Genomic DNA, 18,207 nt, shown 5'->3' on the forward strand with positions numbered 1-18,207 from the left:
GTCCAGTCCATCACATTGATCCTCTGCTTGGTGGTCGCCTTGGAGGTGTACTCATCATGTTGAAAATACTCTTGGGAATAGCTAATTAAGGTCGATGCGGATATTTTTATTCATGCTACACTGGACTAACATCAGCTGCTGTGTAAATTTACACCACACTTTCATTGACCGCTCAAGTGCCATTTCTTCATTGTTGTCTCAATGTACTATATCATTTATACTTACTATATACATATTCATACAAAATGCGTGGCGCCTGATAAAATGGTTTCGTCTCTGCTCGCGGCACTTGTCTTTGTATTTGTCTGTTATTGATCCTTTTTTTTGAAATGTTGCCACTTGTATTCTTGCGCTCGTATGCGCTGCTGTGACAAGTCAATTTCCCTGCTGTGGAATAAATAAAGTTCCATCATCATCATAATATATGATATAATATATATATATATATATATAATGTAATCAGTTTGTTAAAATAACCTAAATGCAAGTTTTCAAACAATGGTGACAATAAAGCGAGCAGGTTGATTCTGCATGGCCTTTCAAAATAGTGAGAGGAGGATAAAAGTCACTAGTCACTACAGAACACAGCATACAGTTGTTTCTTCTGCCTGAATTCACAAGTGGCCAGGCTGCTCTTTCCTTTGCTCTGGCCGCATTAAAACACGCTAAGATGCTCAACACAGGACTGTATTGTACATTTATGAGAACACAGGAGAGACTGAAGGTTTACTGGAGCGTTAGCAAGAGAGAGAGAGAGAGGGGGGGGGACTAACTAAAAAGACTTTGACAAGCAGCCCTTAAATGCTGAGCCACTATATGCACCACTAGAAATACACTTGCCGCTTTGTGTGCCTTATCTATTTTTACTGCCTTTATCACGGGTCATTAAAGGATTAATGCTTAAAAAGTAATCGTCTGAAAGTAGTCTGACACCTTCAAGATTCAAATGTACAGTCTTGTGTAACACTTGAATATTACAGGGTCAATACCTTCCAAATGGGAGTATTAAAATATGTTGCGTGAGACAGACAGGTAATTCATGTATCATTTCCTGTTTGGTTGAAGAGGTCAAGCCTGATGGACATGAGTAGCAGTTTCAGGGTAAAAATGAGAGTTTCTGACAAATATGGCTTCACTAGCGTGTGAAATGCAAATTTATTCGTAGCTACACTATACTTATGTAACTATCTTTGAGGAAATATTTATTGCATAATTCTATTCACACGTGCAAATAAAATTGAAAGTAGAGAGAAGATCAAGACTCATCAAACTGTTAACCAAATTGGGTGGACAGTGCTCTGAAGGAAAGCGCGTGTCAGTTCTAGTGGTACCGTTTCAAAAGGCCTGAAGTCGTGCGCGTGCACACACAGCAGAACTGCGATGAAAACAACACTTTGAAATGACAAACTTGTACTTGGGCATTCGGGCGATGGTTGAGGCAACCTCCTTGCTGTCATGCTGCTGCAGCGGCGCAGTCTCCGCTTTATCATTTGTCATGTGACAGCATTTGAATCATTTGGCCGAAAGGGGAAAAAGCTCACAGTTGCTGCTAAACTCACATGACAAGTCAAGCAAAAGCAAAAATCTCTATTTATTGGATAGGAGTTTTTGCTCACACTCCATGGGCTTTATTTTACATTTCACATTTCAAATGTGGTCCACTTATTCTGACTTTGCTCGGGACTTTTTCAACAAGAATACAGCTTTTTAATTCTGCTGCTTGCAATCTGGTCCGATTTATTTTCTATAAAGGCGGAATAAAGACATTCCGTATGATTTAATAAGATTGCAATGATTTTTTTTATATACAAATCGTAATAAATAGCTCAACAATGGGATATTAAAATCTATAAGAGATATTTGGGAACTAATACATTATTCAGACCTTATTTGTTTCTATATGTCAATATTTTATGATGCCAGATTTATTGTACACCAGCTAAAGTAAACTGCAAGCTCCCAAACATTCCGTTGTAGTTCCATTGAGTCAGAGACAAACCGAGCTCTCCCAAGGCAAAATGAAATTGAAAATCGAAATGGTGCAGCAGTCTAGTCTAAAATCAGCTCATTCACATCAAGACTCTACAATGCTATCATGGTGATCAATGACACTGCCAAGCAAAATGCACAGCATGGACTTCGATCCTTCAATGCGAACATGAAGCAGGAATGCAGAGGCAAGTGCTGCAGGAGGAAATAAAAGCACGTGGCAATTTGTTAACCTGCCCAATATTATCCCGTGGCCTTTGTTGGGAATTGTGTGATGATACACTTCAATTTGGATCAAGTGTGACAGCATGAACAGCTATTAGATCACGCAGAGAAGAAAACAGTACAGAGGTGAATTGTCAGCACTCTCAAATGATTCAGCACGCCTCTCAAGTCTCACCTGGAACACAAACCAATCCCAGATAGTAACGCTCACACTTGCATGTGCACTACATATACAAGAAATAGTTTTTGGCGCCAAAGGCTCATTTTGACACAATATCCTTTGAACCTCAAAAACACATTTTTCCAAAGGTTCATTCATAGTCAGGCTCACGTGTCTGGGAGAATTTTACTTTGAGACAACAGGCAGTAGCAGAAGAACACTTAATGTTTTTTTATAGGACCGTGTCAGACGTGAAAATCGTTTTGAGCCACACTGTTGGTGTGATTAGAACATTTTCAGAACCCGAGGGGCTGTTTAGGTTTGCTGAAGTGTGCAGCTTAACTAAAATCCAGGTGCAGTGCTGCTAAGAAGTCTCTGGTGTATTTCACTTTCAGCAAATTCCAGTACATAGCCCGGAGCAATCCTCTATGCGCACTTACATTGCTGAATGTGTCACATAATGTCATGCGTAAAATTCAAACAGAGAAATCCATACAAGCTCAAGGTTGGCTTCTAAAAGTTAAGGTCAGACAAAATGATGGCTCCCCGCACGATGCGACGGGCACACTGAGTCTTTGTGCTCGTTAAGCTGTCGCTCATTCAGTTGGATGAGAAAGTTATATATAGCTTAGTCTTACTTGCCCGACAAGTTCTTTCTCTAATAATCAAGCTATTTTCTGGAAAATGTCTATTTGCGGTTCCAATTGTGCTGTCACGTGCCGACTGCAGCCGGGGTGGCTTAATAATACGGGGCACCAAATTCTGCAAGGCGTTCTCAAGGATAGCATTCACCATTTCGGCCATTCCTTATTAAGCTAATGCAACCAATGAGATGACACTTTTTAAATGTTATTTGGCCATCATGTACATATGTGACCCATTTGCTAAATGTGATTTGGTGAATCAACTTTAGCTTCCAGTCATTTATTTAGCTCAAAATGCCCCAAATATGTCTCAACTGTTCGCATCTAGAGGCTAGCAGCTAGCCGATATGATAGCGCCCCAACACCTAAGACATTGCTCCTATATTGACCTAATTGTGGTAGCTGACCACGACAATAAGAAAAGCATGCACCAGAGCAAGAAATGCCAAAATATTTGTCTTTTGGGTGATCTCAAATTAGACATTTTCCACGAGAGACATGCATATGAGAGATTGTTCAATATAAAAGACAAAAAAAAGAAAAAAACACACTGTATCATGCATCAATCTTGAGACTAAATTCAAGGCAAGGTGGTGAAAAACCTGATCTTTAAGGTTATAGGCGTGTCTTTGCAAATACTTTTGATGTATTATGTCAGGCGGAGGTTCAGATCGGGGTTACCGTTCCTCCCAATCAAGGCCTTCCAGGTCTCACTGTCATTGCCCATGTGAGCATTGAAGTCACCCAGCAGAACGATGTAGTCCCCAGAAGGAGCGCTCTCCAGCACTTCTTCCAAGGACTCCAAAAAGGGGGAGTACTCTGAGCTGCCGTTTGGTGCATAGACACAAAAAGCAGTCAGGATCGGGCCGCCAAGGTCCCCCCCTTTGGTCGCCGCCCAGCTCACTTTGCACCCGACCCCTTTGGCCCCTGCGACAGGTGGTGAGCCCATGGGAAGGGGGACCCACGTTTTCTATTCGGGCTATGCCCGGCCGGGCCCCATAGGCGAAGGCCCGGCCACCAGGCGCTCGCCTTCGAGCCCCACCTCCAGGCCTGGCTCCAGAGAGGGGCCCCGGTGACCCGCGTCCAGGCGAGGGAAAACTAGGTCCATTTGTCTTTTTCATCATGATGGGTCTTCTGAGCCGTGCTTTGTCTGGTCCCTCACCTTGGACCCTTTTGCCATGGGTGCCATGAAGCCCCAGACAACATAGCTCCTAGAATCATTCGGAAACGCAAACCCCTCCACCACGATAAGATGTCAACATTCCAGTTGAATTTGCAAACACACTACAAACACTTGTGCAGCTAATGAGCAGCCAAGATGCCTCTAGTGCATGATTTTATGAAGCTCGACTAGCAATTTAAGACTTCTACCAATAAATAAAGTACTATTATGACATATGGTGTGGATAACAGGGATATGTTTTATGTTTTACTGCAATATTTTAGTTAATTCATGACTGCAAATTGATTGGATGGCATTAAAAATAAATGAAGTGACCTCAAGTATTCAGTGTACAAGAGGGACTCAATTAGTTTAGTGCTTTCAGAGGCCTGCATCTCACTAGACATTATGACTGCAGAGTGGTGTCTTTTCATCATTATAGAGATGACATTTTTAAAGCCACATTAGAAAAGAAATCCATAACGAGAAAGCAATTTCATATAGTCAAACAAAATTATGAACTGTATGACATTTTTGTTTACAAAGTATCCTTTGCTAAGAATGTTTTCATCCAGCAATTGAATGTAAATTACTTGGTTTATGTACGTGTTCCCCGCAATGTAATAATCTGGAAAATACATTTACAAAGATGAGAAGACACTGTTATTTAGTACGTGCTGACATTAACTTTGGGTGCTATGCTTCTCTGAGAGTGCGATTCTGGTTTGATTTTGCTTTCCAGAGAGACGCATCACCAGATTTGAAGGTGACATTCTGCTTGCTCAAAGCCTCTCGTACCTCTTTGGTCATCAAAGGTTTGTTGGTAGCCCCTGATGTGGCGATCGTGGTGACGTCATCGTCTGTGCACATTAGGATGGACGCCCACGTGGTAGTCTGTGTGTCCATTCTATTTTTTTTTTAATATGTTCCTTTCAAAGCAGTCCTGTAGTGACGACATCCCTCACGCTATTCTTGATATAGTTTGTTAAATATTATCGTATTGTTAGCTACTTTAGAACTACCCACCTTAACCTTTTTAGTCCGAGCTACAAACAGGAGCCACCTCCCCCCCATCCTGTCCCAACCCCTAGAATTGACCCACTGAACTGGACCTATCATTTTTTTGTCTGATATTCACTGTGCCAAGATTGAGTCTGAGAATTGAAATACACAAACAGACAGTGATCATGAAGAAAAGACAAAAAACTGATGGATGGATGGATGGATGGATGGATGGATGGATGGATGGATGGATGGATGGATGGATGGATGGATGGATGGATGGATGGATGGATGGATGGATGGATGGATGGATGGATGGATGGATGGATGGATGGATGGATGGATGGATGCAGGACTCCGAATAAGAAACTGCCAGCACAATGTAACATAACTGCCAGTCAGCAAACCTATATGACAAATAAATTGCCCAAAATAATTGTCAGAGTTGAATGAGAGAATATAAATGACAAGGCGACGCCGGCGTTTGATTTATAAGCCTCTTCTAGCAAGCAGCAAAAGCATTAGCAAGAGAACTTGGAGGATAATATGTCAATATGTCTCACTGTGAGCACATGACGAACAAAATAGGTGCGTGTCAGTGTCTCTGAGTCATGCCGGGAAAAATTCCCAGCCCTGCTGCGAGTGTAACATGGAGCAGGTGGGAGGTGGAGGAGGGAGGCTGCGAAACCACAATGATGTGATGTCTTGAAGTCAGATTTAGCAGGAGAGGGCAAACTACGCAGTGGGGGTCTCAGCAATCACAGCGCAGCAAAGCTCGGCTTGCCGGACGTGTTTATTACATCAATTCCTTTGGTAGTTTCACGTCCCCGACCCCTCTTTGTGCTGCGTGGCCTTCGGAAGCGAGCAAAGCATGACTCGGGGAGCTGATGCTGTGAAAGCTAAAAAGGGAACATTGCATAATCAGGTGACTTTGCAAAGGCAGTGAGGTTTCATCTTCCTGTCATGTGGCTGATAGCTGAATGAATGAAAGCCAAGAGCGATGACATAGCAAGATATTGTCCGGGGTTTATCCTTGGGCCAAAAGGGATGGACAAAATCTGATGTCCTTGAATGTGCAGCATAACAATATTGACTCGCCTATTATTTACCTCTTTACTCAGATGCTTTGAATATCAAGAAAAAAGTTGAATTCATTTTTTTTTTTTTTTATCATTTTTGTGACAACACTAGTACTAACCTAATCTACACTTTTTTTCCTAGACAGCCTGACATACTTAACACACAAGTAGAGTTACCATGGTTATTCATTTAGGGGCGCAAATGAATTTTGTGACAGTTACTCAAACAAAAGATCTAAAAATAGGTTTTAACATCATCTTGTGACAATGATTTTATCCTTACTGTAGCAGACAGGTTACAGAAAAGATGACAACAATTACAATGTGAGACATTAGTCTGTCCGTTCATACATCCAGCCAGCCAGCCGTCCTTTCATCAATTCTCTGTAGAAACATTTGAGGGTTCTAAAAATGCTATAGCATAGAAATGATTACATGACTTGAAGAAACTGACAGACAATTAAATCTCAAATTAAATCTAAAAGGCAGACCTGACTTACTTACAGTGACAGAGCCACAACGACAAGCCATTTTTAATGTTCGAGAACAGAACAAACAACATAGAATCAAGAAAACCGTGTGTTGGCTCTATTGAAACTCAGCAGGCCGTTGGGGGAATTATGGCCAGCCACTGCAGTGGAGTGTCACCCTCGTTGGAAAACCGAGGCTCTGCTGTATAGCCATATCAATCTTGAGTTATCCTTCAATCCAACACCTCCTTCAGTCCAAGGAGATCATGTCACTCATTCTTGGGAGGAAACAACCTCGGCAGTCTCTAATCAGCCATCCGGGGAAGAATGCGGCAGTTAGGCAAGCAGCTTGACTACAGTCGTGGCATGGCAGGTTCAGCTGAAGGAGAGACGCTAACACCCATACTAATGAGACCCTACGCCGCTCACTGCACGGAGGGGGATCACACACACGCACACACTTTCATAACTACCGGAGGGACTTTTATTTCACAGCTGCCCCTTCAAAAAACTCAAAAAGCATATGTCCTCTCAGAAGTTCTTTGAGATAGGCAGTGGTGGGGAATGAAGTACAAATACAGTCAGCTTCTTTTTTTTTTTTTTTCAGCCAGCTTTTCATGCATAACTATGAATTACTAGATATGACTGCAGCTGCTTAAGAGTCAAGTCAGGTTAAAGATAGCCCCTAGTCATGGATATACACTCAGGCCTTCTTGCATTATATCTGCAAGTCATCCAGGATGCCCAAATCTCCCAAGATGGAAAGGAGTATCTGAGTGCCACATGGCTTGCAGATCTTACACAACAGCTGCCGCCCTCCTGCTGTGAATTATGCAACGTTTGTGTGTTCAGGTGCGCTTTCCCAAGAAATGGAAACAAGGACATATGAGGTCAGCGAGGTGAAGGATGGCTAAGGAATGAATTCCCTCCCTGAATATACTAAACCGACAGCTTGTATGACCTGCTTGCTGACTAACACTCCCCGGAGAGGTGGGACATTGTGATCTAAGGAGGAAGTCTGCGTATTCCTCAAACTTTACGTGTACATCAACGAAAGGAGTCCGTTATTTTGCAGGCTGCATTCAGTGTGCGAGAAGAGTTGCGGCAGAATAACTTGCAACTCCTTCACCACAGGACAGCGCACAGGCTCGCAATGCCCTGAGCGCCAATCCTGGAACTTTTCTGACACACCAGTATGTATGGTTAACACTTTTCCAATAGTTGTTGAATGTTATATTTGAAAAGAAGGTTCCAGTCTGACAATATACTGTAGTCTATCACAGGCATAGGCAGCTGCCATTATTGTAAACTGAGATATGGATTTTTTTTTTTTTTTTAATTGTCTCTAATTATTCATGCCATTTTGAGTGCTTCTTAGCGTCATTCTAAATAATAAAAGTGATTTAAGGACGAGTTGAGAAAGGCAGTCATCGTACTGTATCTGCTAATGCAATTGTTCACTTTAAGAATGTGAGAATGTGAGCTCATTGTCATGCAAAGCTCATCGCTAAAATCAAGCGGGGCCAGATACAGTACTTGTGGATTAAAGAAACAGGGATTACCAAAGAATGAATACATCGTTTGACTAACTGAAACTCTCCTTAAAGGCAGACAGAATGAGTTCCGAAAGTACGAACGTGTAGTATTTGTCAAATTTTTCTGGGAACGCTATCCAAACAAGAGCACTGTTTTTTAACTACCGTAAATTATTGTACAATTATTTCACACCCTGACAGCACGTGCGATCGTATATCACCGGGCTAAAATGAATCTTCCCCCATTTCACAAATTAATAACCACATAGAGGTGCAGAGGGGGCAATAAACCCCAGATTGAGTGGTGTCTCACAGACCAATCCTTGTTTCAATCAGCAAAAACTATGGGCGGGCGTCACCATGGCAACCGCTTCAACTGCAGTTAAACCGCTCCTGATAAACACACTGAATACGTCCTTCATTCCTATATTTCAAACTTATGTCGCCCTAAAAGCTTTAGTGCGCAATAATGTTTCCTGTACTTTAACTATTTTTCTTTCTCATTTTTTTCATCACTCACACACATTCACACCATCACTCACACACATTCACACCGTCATACCTGGGAATCGAACTCGCGGTGTCGGCACACAGGACAAGCAAGTGAACCCCTACACCATCAGCCACTCCTGTACTTTAACTATTGATCCCCTCATACCACAAAGTAACATTTAGTTCCAGGAGTGTTTTTTTAATAGTTTGACACGCTACAAAAGTAATTAAAATAAATATCCCCCACCAATGCTGCTGTTATCTTAAACTAACACAGCGCTCTGTTATTATGCAAGACCTATGCAAGACAATTTGCACATGCAGGATTAAGACAAAAACAAGTCTTAGTGTGTGTGCGCGGGTGCATGTATGTGTGTTTTTGTGTGTGTGTTTGTGTGTGTGTGTTTTTCGGCCTCCTGTCTCCAAACGAAAGCTTAGTCTAAGCAGCAATTCACAAAGGGCTACAATAGTTTTCCCTGAGTTCGTCCAGACGGATGTTTACATCTGCAGTACGTGTGGGTCAAAGTCAATAAATGTGGAAAATAATGCAAGTGGAATTTGGCTTTGTATGTGATTATTAGTTGTCTTACACCACAGGTATCAAAGTCAAGGCCCGGTGGCCAGATACGGCCCGCTACATCATTTTAGGTGGCCCACGAAGACAAATTGTGCATTGAATTCATGTGTCGATTCCAAAATTTCTAATTGTTTTTGCTTTTAAAATATATATAAATATATATATTATTATGAGACATTAATACATTTATTTGGGTTGACAATTTTGATGGCCCTTTGAAGCAAACTATGATGCGGCTCGCGACAAAAATAAGTTTGACACCTCTGTCTTACACTATTCACAAAAAAGTTAGGTATGAACTTAAAATGCAATAAAATATTAACAGGTGAAGTTATTTCGTCCTGCGCTAAAGCTTCGGCTTCACATGGACAGCACTTTTTTTTTTCCTCCACGTCCTGCTCTCTAATAAGTAACCAGAAATAATGTTTGTTCTATGAATTGACTATTATGTTTGCTGGTTCAATAAATTCTATGGTCGTACAGTAAATGGCACAAAGATGTAAAACCGGGCTTATTTGGATTTACGTGAGAATGATTTGGTTCATCACTCTGCGCTATGTTGCCAGTTCAAACTTGACGTCATCTGGCTGTGGATGTATTTTGGTTGCTTCTAAATTCACTTAACAGTTTCTCCTTCCACCATGTCAAGGACTGTGGGCCTCTCAGGTGCCACTTCTAAAGGGAATGAGAGGTAAGGCTTCGATTGGCAGTGAGTCAAGTCGATCGTGTTCACGTCCATGACGGCACAAAACTGCGTGCCTTTGTGAAAACACCAAAACTTGGTCTAGCCTGCCTCTGCGAATATGTAGACCACACCTCATGCTAGATTAGCACTAGGCATGAAAATAGCGCTCAAAGTGTCACATGGTCTTATCAGCAGGTTGCAGCAGAGACTGTAAGAATCACAGAAGGGCATAGAAATGGGTGACCTTGAAAATTATATTTTAATGAATTAAAACACGTGATGTGTATTTTGCTGTTTGGCTCGTTTAGAGAACAGTGAGTTGTGCAAAAATAACAACATGCTGAAATTTTACGCAAAAGCCAAATTTCCTTTTCTTTTAGTGTATGCAGATCCATCCTTTTTTTTTTAATCAATTCAAGCAGAACAATGCCGCCAAGTATATAAAAGGTAATGTTTCACTAGCCATTGGTATTGTGTACAAACACAATGTGAATAACTAGCATGGTCAACATATCAAAAATAATTTAAGACTAATTTAAGACAGTACTCTCGAAGCAAATAGAAACAAGAAAACCTGACAGCAAGTGGAGACTGTGAGATATTTGTGATTTGAAAATATAAATGAAATAAATAAATGGAAACACCAATTAAAAGGTGTGAGAAACAGAGCAGCGGAAATGTGAGAATCCATATGACATATTTTTCCAAGAAAAACATGTTTTTTTTTACTCCCTCAATGGACACCTTTCCACTTTTTCAAATTGTGCTTTGAGCTGTTAGTGCATCCATATTTGCTTTCGTAACTACATGACGGATTTATTTTCATCACCAAATAAAGCACGTGATGACATGGATGATTCTTCAAGCATACTCATCTCAACTCATTTACTGCCAGCCTAGTTCAAATGAATCATCTATAGCCGTCAATGGCAGTGAATGAGTTAATATGATCCAACCAGGCTTGATTTTTACTTAAGAGGGCCTCATTGATCAAATGTCAGCATCTGTATCCACCACGTTCATGATGCATTAGTCATCTCTATTGACAACTATTCCAATCTCATATCATGTTTGGCGTGCATGAGATGTGGTGGAGCCATCCATGACAGCAGGTCAAGTTAAGGATAGCCACAATGTCAACATGGCCGTTGACATGAAATGTGGTGTCCATATGGCGCCGTGTCACAGGCGCACCCGGGGTCAAGTCTTGCTTTGAGTGAATGTAATGAATGATGGTGGCAGAAGGCGATATCCTGTGGTGTTAATCTTCAGCAAGCTCAGATCTGATATCTGACTGACCATCAAGTCTCATGTCTATGCAGAGTAACTCAATATTGTTATGGTGAGACTATCGCAACTTGCAAATAAAAATATTTTTTATATACACAAAACCCACAAACACAATCAGCAAGGACTGCCCTGGAAAACCAAGTGAGAGTTACACAAATTCTCTTAGTAGTCGCAAAATGAAATATCCATCAGTTTTAAGGATCATCCTGCATTGCTTCAGCAGCATCTTTTAGCGTTGTTTATCTTTTTCTTTGACACAACAATTGCCCCTCAGTCATGTTGCGCAACTTCTCCCTCAAGCCCGTCTCCCCCGTTGGTTATAATAAAATCATTTTAGGGCTATTTATTTGTAAACTGCAAGCGGAGCAAATAGCTACATTTCCCATTCATCTGTTTTCATATTTGCGTTTAATTTGTATTTCTGTTTTTCTGCAGCACATTGCAGAAACGATTATCATTTGGAGCGCCACAGAGAAAGTGAAATGAATCAACATCTGTTACTAGGATCTCCCTCTCAGTGGACACACAAGACATAATTAATCACCGAGGGACAGAATTTCACAATTGCAACACACTGATGTATTTGTCCCTAGCTAGGAGCATTTGATTTAACATGCAAATTTGTGTCAGAGGATCTGTACAGTGAAGCAGCTCAGGAAGTGTGTGTGTGTGTGTGGGGGGGGGGGAGGATAATAATGCAGATGCGTTTCATTGATTCATTTTTAAAAAATATTGTTGAATTATTTTCATGTTTAATTTTGTACAGTTACTACACAAAAGAGAACCATTAGCACATGCTAACATCACGGGGAGTGATTGCTTTTCCTCTATTATCGACCGCAAAATAAGGTGATTGGGGGGGGTCACTTTGTCAATGACACTTTTCTCTTTATCAGCAAGTTGTTTTGAAGCACTTATTTTAAAAGTCAAATTGTTATATAATGTTACATAAGGGCGCCCTTGTATACTTTTATTTGTCCTTGGTCCACTGTTATTGTTCTCATACAAGCTCAAATGAAGGAAGTTAGCCGAGCATGGTGATCTGTTGGCAGGAAAGCGGGAAAGGTCATTGGCTCTGCGATGACATCAGACTTTAGTTACCGCCGGGCAGTGGCACACACAAATGCAGTGCTGTGAGAAAGTATTTGTAAGGTACTCAAAATAATAGTAAGAATAGTTTTGAATGGGGATTTTATTCTTTTAAGGGGAAAAAAAAATATTCAAAGCTACCAGGCCCTGTGCAAATAAGTACCCCTAAATGTTCTGTAATAATTGGTTGCTTCAACCTCAGCAGCAACAATGGAAATATATTCTATACCTGGTGAAAAGTATTTCACAACTCTGTGGAGATATTTTTTGACCCACTCTTTCTTCTAGAATTGCTTCTGTCCAGCGAGAGTTTTCCAGCCCGAATGGCCTTTTTATGGTCACAGCACCCAGACAGAAGTTGACTTACAGGTGTTGTTTGCATCGTTCACCTGCTGCAGAACTTCATCTTAAGCTCATGAGCAAGATTCATGGTTCTATCAATCACAGTATGTTATCCAGGTCCTGAAGTAGCAAAGTAGCCCCAGTCCATCACAATACTGTTGGTATCCATCCATCCATCCATCCATCCATCCATCCATCCATCCATCCATCCATCCATCCATCCATCCATCCATCAATGGATCATGCCAATCGCAGGGCACACAGAGATGAACAACCATCCGCATTCGCACTCATACCTAGGGACAATCTAGAGTCTTCAATGGGCCTACCAAGCATGTTATTGGGATGTGGGAGGATACCGGAGTGCCCAGAGAAAACCCACGCGGACACGGGGAGAACATGCAAACTCCACGCAGGGAGGGCCGGAGGTGGACTCGAACTCGCACCCTCCTACCTGTGAGGTGGACGTGCTACCCAGTGCGCCACCGAGTAATTCTATGTATATATCACTTTAATTTTACATTTACTGTCTCGTGACTGTGTTCATGGTGACACTTCTCAACATATCAGTGAGTACTTGTTGATTCAAAAGAAAGTTTTAAGTCTTAATAACTGCTTGGTTTTGAATACAATAATTAAAAAAAGGTTTGCTTGACTTGCACAATGACAAGCAGCATTCCACCGACCCGTCAAGATGTATACAACAAAAAATGCCACCCTCTTTAAAAGATGAGACCACACCATTTGGTTCTCCACTTCAGGCCTCTCAAGTAAAAAATTGAGAGGGTGACAATGAGACAATAGCTGAACAGATGGAGCAGTAAGACACTTCTAACAGTGGTAAGGAGGAAGTGTACACACAAGTCTACGCACAAGGCTGAACTCAAGTTACACCGAGGCCTTGTTGCTATGGTAAATGTGGAGGAACAACAGCTTGACATGATACATCAAATGTACATATTTGAACTGTAATATCGAAGTCTGGATTTAACATGCAGCAAACGTATCAGTCATAGATATTTGACTGAAAATCCCAATGCGGCTCTTGCATGCGATTGCACACAACTATAAAGCTCCGCGGAGAGTTTTGCATTGCATTGCACCACCTATGATTTTACAGGTATAACTTGGCTGAAACATTCAACACAAGGGACAACAGAGGCTTCTCTCTGTTGTGTATGTTGTGGCGTTACACCCACCAAACACAGTCAAGAGAGAAGACAAGATAAGGGGGAAAGAGATGCAAACAAGACAGTTAGCTTTAGCGACATTCTTGCACTTCTGCGTCTCATGATGCGATTAATGTGCCCCAGCATGGGTAGTCACAAATTGTATGAGAAGGCCTTATAATGTTCTAAGACAGTAGGTCAGACACACAATATTGTAACACTCTGTTAAAAATAAAAAATCCTCTGCCCTTATGAGACACACTTTTGCTTTCATGGGGAAAAGGGTCGAAAGTAGAGTATCTATGCCTTTCTAGTGACAATTGTATGATTCTTTCAATAGACTGTATGATGCTTTTTCTGACAGCATTTTTTTTTCTTTTCTCCTCTATGCTTGACTGACAGCCTGTAGCTATATGTCCCACCCAAGGTCATCTGGGATAGGTTGGCCCTGCACAGTCTGAGGGTGGATGATTTAGTATCTACAGTATCTACTTACAGTAGATGCAAAAGTGGCTACCTCTTGTTATTTTGACAACTTCTTTCTTGGCCAGGAACCTGGCACACCTCAACAACAACATCCTTGCATAAACCTAGAGCATAGAAATGTATACAGAGTCCATTCTGGTTTGCTTTTCTGCATATCAACGTGTCCGCCGTATTTGTTGTGGCAAACTAATGCATGCAAAATTAACTAAACTTCAAAAAGCCACATTCTACAAAGTGGACAAAGGTAATAATGCTTCTTATTCATCCATTTATTTACACAATCAAATACATTTGGGAAACAGATTGGCACCCAAAACAACATAACTAGTTTTTAAATCTGGTCATTCACATAGTTAACTTGTGAAAATGTATCATCACAGTATTGACACATTTGTACTAGCTGTAAACAAAAAAAACAATATAAGACATAAAATAATACATATAATAATTTCAATCTCAACTATCCTTTATTGCAAATGCATATTGTCTCCATGTCTAGATTCTGAAACCAGACCAGGTTATATTTGTCAGATAGAGCCAATCTTCAGCTGCCAATCATTCAACGTGTCTCAGAGGCTGCCACCCCCCCGCCCCCCTCTGTGCGCCATCCACAGGTTTGCGGTCCCATCCAGCCGATGCATTATTAATCAATCTTCCACTAACAAATGGGCTTTTAATTGTCGGGATTGCTGTTTGACAACAAGTGAAACACAGGCCTCGATCCAAACAGCCTATCGATCAACACAATGCAGCCTCGTCAACAACAGCAGAGGAGGCGAGTGCTGATATGAATCAACCCAGGCATGCAGGACCAGGCAAACTAAAAAAAAAAATCTAATCTCCCCAGAAAATAAACTTTGAAAGGCAAGTTAAATCATTTTATGATTTCAAATTCTGCATCAAGTTGTGCAATCACAGAAACCTGCATCGCTGCGCCTTTCCAAAACTTGCCTCGAGGCCACACACGCATGTTGCGAACGTCTCCCATGCAAATATTTGCTTCAATCCACTGACAGGGCTGAGGTTCCGAGGAGCATATCTGTACTCCATAGGCATCCTGAGCTGAACCTTACTCGCCAGGATCATGCAAACAGGCTGTCGGCGTCACACGCACCTCCAAGTCTCTACATCTTGCGCGCTCCTATACTCGTAGACGGTGACTTATTCAAAAACGGGAAATCGTCAATAGGTGGCCGGTCGACGTAATAAAGCAGCCTGCTGAGCTCCCATCGAGCATCGGGAGGCTTGTTTTAATAAGACGGAAAGGCGCAACGCCCGGCGTGAAAACGCCAAGCGTACCTTGCTTACCTTTTATTGCGATGAGCTGCAGATGTTGCTCCCTGTCACACGCCAATAGTTATCCTCCTCTTGCATGTCGAGCAAATCTCCACCAAGCGACTCTTTCTATCTCTACAAGGTAAACAACACGCCCCAATATCACGGCGTGGAAAAAGGCAAGAGTCACTCTATCGAGCCGCCCTCCGCTGGATGCGGCTCAGCGGCGCATGAGCTCCATGGCGGCACGGGGAGCTCTGTTGGGAGGCTGCCGCTGATGCAGCAGCCTTTTACTCTGACGAGACGTGGGATTAGTGCGCTGTGGGTGGGGTGGGGGCGTCCGAGGGCCCACGACTCGGCCCCCCGAAATCAACCCAAAGGAGTCATAATGACGGTTTCACGGTTGGATGAATCACACCACGCGTTTGTGTTTTATCAGCAAGTCGATCAGAGAGAGCTCATCTTGGATGATTCAGCCACACGAACAAAGTGCCAGTATGGACAATGTAGAAGCACTCTAAACATTCCGGAGGAAGAAAAGCTCTCATATTTGACTGTGTTCTCTGTCTTTGTTAAGAAGAGATGCTCAAGTCACTTTTTGCAAGTTCAAGTGCTGCATGAAAGAAATTTGCTATCTTTTTAATTGGCATTATAAAATGTAATGTAAAGACATCAAAAGACAGACATTATTCCTCCAAAAAAATACATGACATGAAATGGTTTAATATTTATTCCAAAATGTTAGTGATCACAACATTATGAAGGTATGATGTCAAATGTTGTCAAGTTATGTCTAATTATACACGTTTGCCTTTTGACGTCTCAATTAGCGCTAATTTGAGTTCCTCTTTGACCATTTTTTTTTTTTTTTTTTAGCACAACACCAAAGCAACTCAGGACCTATCGTCAGTTTACACAAGTTGTACTGTGTTGAACTCCCTTTATAAATCCTTATCTTTGGTGCCCTTGAGTGAATCAAGGCCAGTCAAATGTTTCAAAGGCATGAATGCATGCAGCATCAAGTACATAAATCGGACAGTTTTTTGAATAGCCGAGTAAAATCCAGGAACAAAGGCTGGCTTGGATGATTGGATAACACCATGACTAATACTGTAACAGTGTATCTGATCCAAGAGTGCATATCCTAAAGGGTGTAAAAAGCCGGCCAATGGCTTTCATCTTTCAAAAAAATAAAATAAAAAAATCCACGTCACTATGGCAAACTTACCAGCACATCTTGGCAAACCAAGTTTCAGTGTGTGTGTGTGTGTGTGTGTGTGTGTGTGTGTGTGTGTGTGTGTGTGTGTGTGTGTGTGTGTGTGTGTGTGTGCACGTGCGTGTGTGTGTGTGTGTGTGTCTGTCTGTATGTGGTATGTGTGTGTGTGTGCGTGCGTGCGTGTGTGTATGTTATTCCCACTGGCACGTGATTTCTCTTCTTCCAGGATTGACATAATTGACGTTAAAATCCAGGCGGTTCCTCATCCTTGTGCCCCCAAGATACCATACCAATTATTTGTCTCTGCGGGGGAAACCTATTTGTGAAAGTCCTTCATCCCATTGCCGCCGTGCGTCACGGTGCTGCTGGATCTTTTCTGCTTTCCGTCTGGACAGTTGACGGAGAAAACATTGCCCTCATCACTGTGACCCTCTGGGGATTCTATGGCTGTGGGAGGGTTGTGACATCGCAGTTGCCCCCCTGCAGAGAGAATTCATTCTAATTTGGAGGCGTTAACAAGTCTGTAGATATGCCCACGGCTCGAGCAAAAACACAAACTCCATTTGACTGCACACACAAGTGGAAAACATCTTCACTGTATATGTGAACAATTTGTGTTAAATTATGAATTATATTATGAGTTAAGTTAATCCTCCATAGTGCATCTATTTTTTGTTTGGGAGACCTTTCATCTTTATTCTTCATGTTCATTAATGAGGTGACTAATTGGAAACATTTCTGGCTTTGAGTTTGTCATCCAGTTTCCCACTGTCATTGCTTTAACAGATGAAAAAAAAATTAAACCAAAGAGAATAAATAGCACTTGATCTCAGAGGTGTTTTCTGTGGTCTTATGTGACATCAGATCATTTGCCCATCTCTTTTCACATAACAATATTACCCTGAACACGCCATTTGGAATTCACAGAGAGAGTGGGTTGTCAGGGGCCACTGACAAGAGGATTTTAGGTGGGCGAGTGGCATTTCATCATACATTTCATGTGCTCTAATCAATGAGCACTCAGTAGTAGAAGAAAGAAGGAAGAGGAGAGCCAGTAAGAGCGAGCGCTAGGCAGCATTGTGGATAAAAGAAGCCAAGGAGAAAAACAGGAAACTCAAGGAGGTTACATTGTTGTGGTAGTACAACAGAGTGTAATAAAGCAAAAAAAAAAAAAAAAAGAAGTGATATAAGTATGCAGACAATTATTTAAGAGCAGCCACACGTTATGAAGATGCACATGAAAAGCAAAGCAAAACATTGGGAAAAACTGAAGAGCCTCCATTATTCGATAGCACCCATCAATTAAAACCTGGTGTACAT

Source organism: Syngnathus leptorhynchus, chromosome 1 (genome assembly GCF_054491065.1).
Source record: "Syngnathus leptorhynchus isolate UIUO chromosome 1, UIUO_Slep, whole genome shotgun sequence".
NCBI classification, from domain to species: domain Eukaryota; kingdom Metazoa; phylum Chordata; class Actinopteri; order Syngnathiformes; family Syngnathidae; genus Syngnathus; species Syngnathus leptorhynchus.